General features: G+C 36.4%; 1 pseudogene across 1 annotated transcript; it reads right to left on the reverse strand.

Moving 5' to 3' along the window:
• Window positions 1-3,752: 3,752 nt before the first annotated feature.
• LOC309857012 (small ribosomal subunit protein uS5 pseudogene) lies at window positions 3,753-4,700 on the reverse strand (annotated as a pseudogene). Its single transcript has one exon. The product of its transcript is annotated as a small ribosomal subunit protein uS5 pseudogene (transcript).
• Window positions 4,701-10,502: the final 5,802 nt, after the last annotated feature.

A 10,502-nucleotide genomic window follows, 5' to 3' on the forward strand; every position in this document is an offset into this window, starting at 1 on the left:
TTCTTTGTCTATTATCTATCTATCTATCTATTTATTTGCAAGCAAGAGAGAGCGAGCAAGTGAGAGTGCAGGGAGGGATAGAAAAAGAAGGGAAAATAATCTTAAGCAGACTCCAGGCTCAGCACAGAGCCCAACTCTGGGCTCTATTTCACAACCCTGACATCATGACCTGAGCCAAATGAAAGAGATAAAATAAAATTAAGGTGTTAAAAAAAACAAGAAAAAGAATTGGAGGTTTAATTAAGTGAGCCACCCAGGCACCCCTGTGGTATCTTAAATTAGCTGTCATATTTTTAAAGTTCTAGAGTATCCATTTGATCATTTATAAAACCTTTCTAAATATCATTTTTAGTGTCAGTTTTTGGTTCAATTTGCTTCCCTCTCATTTTTTGAGCAGAGTAATCAAGCCATTTTACAATCTTTATTGATCATTTTAACATCATACTTAATCCCATTTTGTCTATCAAATCTTGTTAATGGTTTTTCTTTGTGTGCTTTGTTACATTTTGCTATGTTCAAGACATTATATTTGAAACTCTTATTGAGTAGGGATAATTAAGAGCTATAATAATGGTATGGTCCTCCTTGGCAGGATTTTCTCTTATATCTGAGACTCTACAAGACAATCATACTACAAATTCAGTGATTGACTTTCTCAGTTTACACAGAAGGCAAGGTAGGCTATAGTCTTATTTCTGCTTCTCCTTGTGCTTTGGGGATCTCAAGTTAAATTTGGGTTGTACCAAAGTCCTCAAATTTGATTGCTGCTGGATTTTGAATTTTGTTTCTCTAGTATCAAGAGTCTATGAACAACACAGCTCAGTGTGTTTTAGCAGTTTCAAATGCTCCCATAGCTAAAATGGCTTCAGGGCATAAATCTCTAGGCTCTCATTGTATTTCGTATTTTGGCCCAGTAATCCCTCACTTATTTTTATAATCATTCTGATATTTTTAACTTTAAAAGCTATTTTGTCTGGATTTTTAGTTGTCTTAAGTAGGAGTTTTTAGATCACCATTACTAGAAGCAACAACAAATATACATGAAAATATCTGCAGTAGTTTATCACATCTTTATGGCTTTGAACTTCCATAAGCTGAGGCATCCTTCTCTAATCACTTAGGCAAACTCCAATTTACCCTTTAATACAACACAAGAATTGCTTCATTTAAGAACATGTTCAGGGATGACTCTTCCCCACTGTTCTTACCAACATTCCCACACACTCTTTGCTACCCACACCTTGTTTATGAACTTTCGTTAGGTATATCAGCGTGACCAGAATTTTGCTCTATTGTATTTTTGTCCTTTAGAGCTTTAATTAAATATGAATTCCATAGAAAGTCTGTCCCTTTTCTTTCAAACCTGGGTTAGTTATTTCTTCTCATTCTTTGTCAGAAGTTACTTTATTAGAGAAACTTATAGCTCTATTGTGACTTTGGAGCCTTTACAGTTTTTCGACTGGAAAAATCACCCATCCCTGAGATTTTTACGCAGCTTCCTAGCTGATATTATTCAGAAATCTGTTCAAAACATACTTTTTCAGGGAGGCCCTTTGGACCACTCAGTTTAAAAACCTCTTCTCAATCACTGCTCTTTTAAAAATGTGCTTATTTAGTTCAAATATGCATCTCTATTAAAGAAAAATCAGTACGATTTTTTTTTTAAAGTTGGCTTACCTATTATCTATCTCTCCCATTAAAATGATTCCTCTGGCCTGGGGTTTTGTTGTGCTCATTTTAGGCCAGGCACTCAATAAATTGTCTCTGAATGATTGAATTGTTTGACTCCCTTGCTAGATTCTCAACTTCATGAGGCCAAGGATTGTTCTATTCAGTCCTTCTTTATCCTCAATGTCTGTTATATTGCAGTCACTTACGTGACTAATGGGAAAAATCACAGAAAGAAAGAGTTAAAACTACAGGAAAACCCTGTAGGTTCAATAACACAAAGCTTTCTAAAATTATTTAGCCCAGGAATTGAATACTGGCTGCACTTTTGATTTTTTTAAATGGTATTGAATTTAATTTAAATGGAAATACTGGAATGGTAGAATAATAAAAAAATTATAAAAGCAACTTGCTCCTTAAAGTAAGAATTATATAGGGCATCTCTTCTAGAAGCAAAATTTTCAAATGTCAAACATCTGAAAGCATAGAAGGAGAAGTAAGAGTGTGAATTGTACTTCAATGCTCTTTTCTTTATATTCAGCAAACAGCTTCATTCACACACCTTTCCAATTTTTTCAACTCTTTTGACAAAGCCTTCAGAGGAGTTACTGCTGATGACAACCATCACAGCCTAACAGGAGAAATTTTATAAAGAAAAATAATAGCATGTTTTTCCCAAATTGTTAAGGATATGGTGAAGCTCTGTCGGATTCAAAGGAGGAATGTGCAATTCCATGCTATATATAATAATAACTTATTTTAATAGTGGCTTTGCAATTTTTCAGATATATGCATTTACTGAAACCACTATCAAATAAACAAAAACAAACAAATGAACAGGGGTTCGAGACAGAAATTATCTAATCTAAAAATAGCACATGTTCACAGAATACACAACACATATCCCAAGTACTACTATAGGCTTCAAGTAATAGTCAAAACAATAGTAAAAATGATTCAGACCACACCAGTCAAATCATAAATGGGACCTTAACTGTAAATCCTTATCTTTAGATCAAAGCGGGTAATTGGGGGCTGAAGATACATTATAGAACTAATATGTTATAGAACTCCTCTGAAATGAGTCATTTATTCCATCACTTTTCCTGCACAGCTGCTGACCCATGTTTTGGTTCCTGGAAATAGCTGCTACCCTGTCATACTTCTTAAAAGCACATATATTGATAACTCTACTCATTCCTCCATTCCTCTGTGACTGTCACTGTGTTAAAATGTGGAGTCAGCTGACTCACTTGTGATGGTAATAAAGTAGATGAGTTTGCAAAGTATTTTGTTATTTCTAAAAATGCAAAAACCAAATTACATTGAAATCATAAGGGGTGTTTCAGGGAGAGCTGTAGGATGTGGTTTCTTGTGTAATCCACAGAGATTAGCTCCAACACATATTTAAACTCTCCTCTAGGAGTAACCTTAGTGGTAAAGCAAGAAGATAAACAGATGTATACACACCCTGGCACAAAATTATCACTTATGTTTGGCTTCCTAGTCTCCTCGTGTTACTTATTTATCTTAACTTCTCTCTGAAATCAGGGAACACAGAATCTCAATCAGTTGACATTTTTCTACTGAATTACCCAATAGTCCGATCATACCCCTAATACTTTTTAAAATTATTTCACTCATAATCCCAAATCTGCTTTGCTTCCTCATCTTAGTACACTGTAATTTGATTTCAAAATGAGGAGAGTTGTCAGTAATGCCACATTCATTCATCTATTTTACAATTCCATGTGCTTATAACTATGAAGATATGTTAATAACATCCATTCCAATAAGCCACCCTAAATTTATTATCATGAAACAAGACCTCAAGAAAGAGAATTCAAAATCATCCATGTATTTGCAACTTATTGCAATAAAGCCTTTAACAATAGACTTCCCTGTGCACATGGTGGTCAAATTGCTGGTGAAAACCAGCCAGATCTATTACAAGCTTTCTCATGGCTTCTAGGTAACCCAAGTGAGCCTTTATTGATACTGGGAAGGGATAAAGCAGGGAAGGGATAAACAGTGCTATAAGATTTGGCTAGACAAAAGTAATGACTCTCATTACAAAGTGAGTATTTTTTTTTCAAGCTTTAGTTCAGTTTATTTTTCTTGTATAAAACTATGTAGTAGCCACAGCTGGAGCCTGGGTCCTCTGAACAGAGACTCTGGTGTGGGTCTTCACAAGATGGTCCGTGAACTCCTGATAGGGAGACTTGGTGAACACAGTCTCCTTCCAGAGATCAGGGGTGAGATAGCTGTAGGTCTTGGAGATGGCATCGAAAGTAGCCTTGGCAAAGTTCCCTAGGGTGGCAGTGCAGCCCCTGGCCGAGGTGTAGCAGTCGTCAATACCAGCCATCATCAGCAGTTTCTTGGGCACAGGGGCTGAGACAATGCCAGTGCCTCTGGGGGCGGGGATGAGACGCACCAGCACAGAGCCACAGCGGCCAGTCACCTTGCACGGGACAGTGTGGGGCTTGCCGATCTTGTTCCCCCAGTAGCCTCGCCGCACAGGGACAATGGAAAGCTTCGCCAGAATGATGGCTCCGCAGATGGCAGTGGCTACCTCCTTGGAACACTTGACACCCAAACCGACGTGTCCATTGTAATCTCCGATGGCGACAAATGCCTTGAACCTGGTCCGCTGGCCCGCGCGCGTCTGCTTCTGCACAGGCATGATCTTCAAAACCTCGTCCTTGAGGGAGGCTCCCAGGAAGAAGTCGATGATCTCAGACTCCTTGATGGGCAGGGAGAAGAGATAGATCTCCTCCAGGGACTTGATCTTCATGTCTTTGACCAGGCGGCCCAGCTTGGTGACGGGGATCCACTCCTTGTCCGCGGCCTTGCCCCCGCGAGCTCCGCGGCCTCGGCCCCGGCCCCGACCACGGCCCCGGCCCCGGCCCCGGCCCCGGATGCCGCTGCCGAAGCCACCGCGGAAACCGCCGCGGCCTCCCATTCCAGGGCCCCCGGGCCCTCCGGGCCCTCCCGCAGCACCGGCGTCATCCGCCATTTGGTGTTCTCTCGGAGAGGAAACAAAGTGAGTATTTTAAAGCAAAAGAGCCTGTTGGGAATATTGTTTTATAAAATAGTGGTTTTTTTTATTAACTTTTTAAAATTCAATTAGGTAACATATAGTGTACCAATAGTTTCAAATGTAGATTTCAGTTATTCATCCATAGCATATAATAGCTAATGCTCAGTACTTACTGTTATAGCTTCTTGAAAGCAGAATTTTAACCCACTGAGCCACCCAGGCGCCCTTGAAAGCAGAATTTTAGATCACATTTTCAGATTACTTCCATGTCGTACAACACTTTCCTGCTAGCAACCTTCAAAACATACTGTTTGTTAGAGGAATTTCTTTAATAATAAATAAATAGGAATTCATTTAAATTTATAAATATATAAAATAAATAGGAATTTATTTAAATATTACACACTGTTTCATTGTTCATAAATAAGGTGATGATATTATAGCCATTAGTTGGTAGCACTGATATATCACTATCTTTTTACTTCTCAGTGCATTCTCTTTACACAAATAGATATATATTTTAAAAAATGTGAATCTGTGGCAAACTTGTAAAAAACCCTATACAGTAAAGTTTATCATTTTAAGTAATCTCAATTATCTTCCTCAATTGTGATAGTATATCCTTCTATCTAGGCCAGATATTGTATGAGGGATTTGAAGAGACATACTTTTCTAAATTTCACTTTTCTCATCTGCAAAATGCTTATCATGATCCTACAAAAAAATACACTTATAATTTTTTGATGAAAATTTATTTATTTATTTTAAGATTTTATTTCTTTATCAGAGAGAGTGGGCGAGAGAGCAAGCACAGGCAGACAGAATGGCAGGCAGAGGTAGAGGGAGAAGTAGGCTCCGGCCCAGCAAGGAGCCAGATGCGGGACTCGATCCCAGGACGCTGGGATCATGACCTGAGCCAAAGGCAGCTGCTTAACCAACTGAGCCACCCAGGCGTCCCTTTTGATGAAAATTTAATCTGTATAAACAATATATTTGTTGTAATGCGTGGTTTATGGAAAACATCTTTTTTAATTATAAGCAGTATTAGAAATTAAGTAAATGTGTCTATAATATTTAAAGTTTTAACACATAATTCCACTGCTTTGCCTTATTTTCTCAAATCCCTTTACCACTTTCACTGACAGAGTCAAATGTACTTTTTCTACTAGTAGCCAGCTCTTTGTCTTTTGTCAGAAAGATGCCCTTGTGAATTATTTATAATAGAGATATTAGCAATAATAATAATAATAATAATAATAAATAGCAATGAAAATGTTAAAAAAAAAGTTTTCTTAACTAATTAGGGTTCTTAGACATCAATTAGAGGAACCACCTCGGGCAAGCAAATTAATCTGCAAGACATTCCCAGAATTAACAAGTCAGTCAGATACAGGGTTGTCTGTAGACTGAAAAGAACTAGGTTTGGAAAATAGGTAAGGACAGTGAAAAAAGTGATCAAATTTTTGGGCAAAATAAACTCTTAGGTGTCCTTTCAATGGAGTCCTGTTCATTATGTAGCAGAAACTCTGGAGATTATCTCAATCCATTGGAGTCACCCCGTTTATTAGCTTGCTATTGACAAAGTTATTTACAAACTGTAGAGCAAGAGGTTATAATGGAGAAAACTGATGGTAATGCACAGGATTCTTGTTAACAATAATGCAAGTTAGTGATTTTTCATTAGAAAACATAAATTCTATAACCCAAATTATGGGCCCAGAGCACTTCTGCTGCACAACTCTGCTTATATCCCAAATAACCATGGGAACTAGTTTTAATATCTGCTTCTCTTATTAATTTTTGAATAAAAATTCTTGTCACAAGTATTTTATAATTGTGTGATAATCATGAATTTAATTTTTGGAGAACAAAACACACTTTAGCATAACTAGGTTCGTTCACAGAACCAGCCTTGATAACACACTTCTATATGTTAGAAATGATGTAATAAATGTAGAATATTGGGCACTTGTTTGGTATTCTTTGCCATGTTTTGCACTATCTAAAAAGAGATCAGTGAACTTGGACTGGAGTTAGTAGACATGGAAGAAAATAAAATATTACAGAGAAGAATACTCTGTGGTCCACAACCTAAACGGCCTGGGATTCCCATCATTTGGATCCCTGTAGCTTTACAGAAGTCAATTAAATTTGTGTATCTCTGATTAAAGTTGTTTCCCCAGTACTTTTTCAAACATCTCTTGTAAAGTATTGTTTCCCAGAAAAAAAGGGATTTTGCACATGTATCTGCCTTTGTCTCTGGTCATGATCTCAGTCAGGATTTTGGGATCGAGCCCCATATCGGGCTTCCTGCTCATTAGGGAGTATACTTCTCAGTCTCTCTCTGCAGCTACATCCCCCTGCCCCACTCATGCTCTCTCACTCTCAAATAAATAAATACAATCTTTAATTTTTTAATTAAAAATAAGATAAATAAATTAAAATAAAAAGTCTGGGCTTACTGCCCCATTTAGCTCCTTTTGTTTTTTTGAGTTGTATTTAAAGCAGCATGAGAGAACATGAGGCTCTCAAACTTAAAAAAAAAAAGGAAAAAATTGAGTTTTGTTAGGATTTAAGATCTTGTCTGCTAGACAAAAACGTTGGCTTTGTTAACATGTGAAAATTAACAAAAGGGAATAAGATAGAATTCTAATAATTTTTGTAGAAATTAAAAATTTTCTCCAACCCAATTACATACAGACCCATTAAGTAAATTCATTCCAATGTCCCAAACCAACCTTTTCTAATAGTAATGCATCTGTGTAAACAGGGTCAACCCAAGGAATAAATAAATATTATTTTTTTTTTCCTGTCTCTTCCACAGTCTCATCTGGGTATATTGGTAGCAAGCCAATTATCTATCTTATAAGACATGATATCATAAGGAAGGGTATTCTGTCCATTTGGAACAACTGAAAATCATTGTAATTTTATCTTGGTGCAGTAACTTGAGATGGCACAGTGTGGTTTATGAATATATTTTATTTTTTTTTTTTACTGGGAAGAAGAGATTATAGAGATATTGGTTATCCAAGAGAGACTGACAGGTGTTGATAGTTGCCAGGTCAATATCCATCTACTTTTTCCTTTAGTATCAGAAAGCACTGAGGGATTGACAACAAGGAAACTTAAAACAACATCAAATATTTTATTGTCTCTTTTCTAGTTACATTGTAACCATATGACAAAGTATCAGTCGTACAAGATATCATTCTCTTTTACCTCTATCTTTCTGCCAGAAATGTGGGCTTAATAGTGAGAACTCCAACGGCAATTTTTGCAACTGTGAATAAAAAGCCATGAAAACCTCTAAGATAGTTCACTTGACTTTCTTAAGACTCTGAACCAACACCAGAAAACACTCTCTGTAGTCTTCTTGTTAAATGAAAAATATGGTTAAACCACTTTTGACAGTCTACTACCTACAGCAAAATGTAAATCTTAATTGAAATATGTCCTCTCAGCTGTGCTTAAGCAACTGAGTCCTGAGCTTTTCAGGTTTTCAGTCTGAAAGAGTACACCTCGGGTGCTCTGAAAGGGAAGAGAAACGACACCCTGTTCTCCATATAAATTAAAGAAGAGAAATCTGTGCATTTAAGTGGGCCATATAAAATTTATCAAGCAATTATCTCCTAACTCCTTCCTATCCAAATTACCTGATATGCTCTCCCTACTCCTTTATTCCACGTTACTGCCTTTTCACAACATGTCTTCTGTTATTTCCTTCTTGCAAGCTAGTTTTGATTTCTGCATCTAAAAAAATCAACAATCATTGTGTATTTCAATTCCCATTTTCCTCAAATGCATTGATTCTTCTTATCTATTACTCTTTTCTCATACTCAGTGTCTTTGTCTTTATGGGGTTTGTACTTTGCTTTTCCCCATCCTTTACTGCCATTATATAATCAATCTAATAACTTCTTAGAGAAAGTTAAAAATTCCTGCATAGCCACACGTGAACACAAAGTCACTGATTTTTAGCAAACCTATAAGATAGTCAGACATCCATTCAATTTCTTTTTTTTTAAGATTTTATTTATTTCTTTGACAGAGAGAGATGACAAGCAGCAGAGAGGCAGGCAGAGAGAGAGGAGGAAGCAGTCTCCCTGCTGAGCAGAGAGCCTGATTTGGGGCTCGGTCCCAGGACCCTGGGATCATGACCTGAGCCGAAGGCAGCGGCTTAACCCACTGAGCCACCCAGGCGTCCCTCCATTCAATTTCTTAACTGAGTCCCAAATGCATCCTGACTTCTAACCTAAACCTAAGCTCTACTTCTTACACGTTGTTATATGACCAAATTCTTTCAGTTCAGTATTTTGTAACATTTAAATATTAATCAATTGATGCTTTGTTTGTGTATTTCTATGAAAATAATTTGAATACTGTAGATTTATTGTTATATTTATAGGTTTATAATCAAAGTTTCATCAGTTGAAGTTTTTGGAAATTTCAGATATAATGATTAACCTAAAATGATACTGCCTCAAATCCCTCTGATATCAAGGCCCAACACCTGATTATAGCCAAACCTGTGGTGGATAGTTCCATGGGAAATTGCAGTTAATTAACACTGATAGCATCTCATGTTCTCTCTCTCATTTTAGAATGTCTCCAACACAACCCAAAAGTGTAGGAGAGTTAATGTCCTCTGAGGACAGCTCTCAGTGAAGTGGAAATAAGAACCATAGGTAAAATTGTCAGTTTTCAGGTCTTCATGAGGACAACTTAAAGAAGTTTCTCAGGACCTTTCAGTAAAAGCAAGCCTTCATTTTCTATCCACAACAATTATATCAACAATGTACCTCTTTGACAAAGTTGCTTCTTCACTGTATCACTTTCCCATTCTTTTCTACCTTGGATAATCTCCCAGATAAACTAACAGTACTCAAATCCTTTGTCCTACTCTTTGCTCTCAGGATAAATGGAGCCAAAAGACTTAGATTAATATCAAGTTCTGAATGGGATCTTAGAGCTATTTCTGTCCAGATTTTCATAAACATAGGGACCTTTGAATTATCAGGCTATAAATAAGTTCTAAATGGAGGGGGCAAAAGCAAAAAGTAGAAATTTTTATGTTTGATTTTTAATCATGATTAATTGACTTTATTGATTATTATAAATACTAACATTATAAAAGTGTGGATCTTTGTAAAACAATGTCATATTGTAAGAAAAAAGTTGCATAATCCTTTTGAGAATATTAAACCAAGTGTTCAGGTGCCATCTAATTTCTTGTTTAATCCAGAACTTTGGTGTGCATCATCTTGAGGAATAGGATTTTGAAGTCCAGACAGACTAAGAGAAAACTGATCCAAATGTGTGTGTTTATATTTCTGCTTTTGTTGTAAAAATCAAAGTGTGATTGCTGGTTTAAAATGGTAAAACTAATAATGTTCATGGACTCGATTATAAATTTTCTAATTGTATGGGAAGAATCCAATAAACATAGAATTAATTGATTTGCAAATCCTCAAAGAGCTACAGGATCAGGTAGTGGTATGTTCTGATTCAACAGCATCATAATGCAGCATTTTATATGTGTGGCTAATGGATATTTTCATGAATGTTTGCTAGCTAGTCAGCCAATACAGAGAAATATTAGGTAGCGTAATTACTCACAGTTGTGTTTAATAAAATGAGAGAAAATTATCAAATGACACTAATAATAATAATCCTATAGCAGGCTAAATATTCAATGATAATTACAAGTATTAATCTAGCTTTCTTCCCTGATTATGACTCTTCTCTCCTTTATCATAATGGGAGTAGCACATTGTCTGCAATGAATTGTGAA

Source organism: Mustela nivalis (assembly GCF_964662115.1).
Source record: "Mustela nivalis genome assembly, contig: HAP1_SCAFFOLD_165, whole genome shotgun sequence".
Classification (NCBI taxonomy): Eukaryota; Metazoa; Chordata; class Mammalia; order Carnivora; family Mustelidae; genus Mustela; species Mustela nivalis.